The sequence below is a fragment of the Triticum aestivum genome, chromosome 5B (genome assembly GCF_018294505.1).
Source record: "Triticum aestivum cultivar Chinese Spring chromosome 5B, IWGSC CS RefSeq v2.1, whole genome shotgun sequence".
Taxonomy (NCBI): domain Eukaryota; kingdom Viridiplantae; phylum Streptophyta; class Magnoliopsida; order Poales; family Poaceae; genus Triticum; species Triticum aestivum.
In genome coordinates, this window is record NC_057807.1 from 639,911,828 (window position 1) to 639,913,577 (window position 1,750).

Genomic DNA, 1,750 nt, shown 5'->3' on the forward strand with positions numbered 1-1,750 from the left:
CTCAGACGTCCGACTATGGCATTTCTTTTAAAGCCCTTTATGTGACGTCGCTCAGACGTCCGACTGTGGCATTTCTTTTAAAGCCCTGTATATGATGTCGCTCAGACGTCCGACTGTGGCATTTCTTTTAAAGCCCTTTATGTGATGTCGCTCAGACGTCCGACTGTGGCATTTCTTTTAAAGCCCTTTATGTGATGTCGCTCAGACGTCCGACTGTGGCATTTCTTTTAAAGCCCTTTATGTGGTGTCGCTTAGACGCCCGACTGTGGCATGCATTTTATTTGTTACCCTTTCGAGGCGTCGCTTCAGACACCCGATCAGTTTCCCAGCTATTTATTTTGCTGGTTAAATCTTTACTGTTGAGCATTATTGTTTTACTCACGACGCACCCATGCATGCATTTGTTATATCTTTTGTCCGAACTGTCTTGCGAGTACTTTCAAAGTACTCACCTCGCTTGTTAATTTGGCCAGATGTTGACGAAGGCGATCTCATGGATGAGGAATTCAATAGCGAGTCTGACGCCTAGAGGAGTCCCAGTCAGTCCCGTGCGATCCTGTTTTGGTCATTGTATCATATCCGCTTCCGCTACCCCAGAATAAATTCATCGAGCCTCACCTCGACGCTCGATGATCTGCCAGTAGAAGTCAAGTTATCCACCACCACTTTTTATCTCGAGCTAGTAGCATGTCACCACTCCCTTGTGCCATAACCGCCTCTATGTAAGATATTGGCGAGTTTGTAATAAATTGTTGAGCAGCCTCAGCTCAACCCTGTAATATATTTGATGCTACTGGTTCTCTGTTTATCAAGCATTTGTCTACCAGAAAGGATGACTTTTCCTATACTGGGTTTAACAGATCGGTTTTATCAATAAGCATTTTATTGAAAAGCCGGTCGTGAAAGGGATCGCCAGCTGGAGCAGGCTTTTTAGGAAATGGCGGCCGGCAGGTGTCCTCAGTTGCAGCCAGCACAATGCCCTCCAGCACAACCAGTGCTGGTGGCCTTTGAGGAGTTTGTGGCACAGAACGCTGGCCCCTCACCGGTTAGTTCATCCCCAATCTATTCACCCAAAGCATGTCATATATCCCATTAATATGTATTTTCAACATCCAGGGAACAGATGGATCTACCGTTGGCGGTGGTCTTCGCAGCACTCCGGAGACACGGAGCCCGACCACTCCGATCCACAGAGGCGGAGGCGGAGGCGGAGGTGGAGGTGGTCTTGGCGGTAGCGCTGCCGGAAGCACTGACGACCTAGGCTTCGGCGCTCTTGGCAGTGACGACCTCCGCGGTGCTCGACGTCCTGGCGCTTAAGCCTTTGGGTCACATTGTGGCGGTTCTCGATGTTGTGATACTTATATGCTTGTGATGTTTCTTATCTTATTGTTGTTTGTGAGATTCTTATATGCTTGGTGGTGATGATACTTATATGTTTATGATTTGCGATGTTTCTTATGATGTGTGATGATGAATTAGTTGTGTGATGCTGCTCCTTACTGTTATGTGATGTTGCTTCTTATATATGCTGCTTCTTATATATGCTGTGTATACTCAAATGAATTGAGCTGAAAAGAAACAGAAAAAAGAGAAAAAGACTGGACAGAAACTATGCCGACGGCCTAGCCGTCGGCATAGGCCTGGCGTGAGCTCCCGGTGGCCGACACGTGGCAGGTCTATGCCGACGGCCTGGCCGTCGGCTTAGTTCTGCCCCAGGAGTGCCCAGTTGCCGACACATGGCATGTCTATG

General features: G+C 47.9%; 1 pseudogene; it reads right to left on the reverse strand.

Annotated features, from left to right (window-relative positions):
- LOC123117322 (protochlorophyllide-dependent translocon component 52, chloroplastic-like) overlaps nucleotides 1-1,750 on the reverse strand; it is an 86,741-nt pseudogene that overhangs the window by 83,412 nt on the left and 1,579 nt on the right.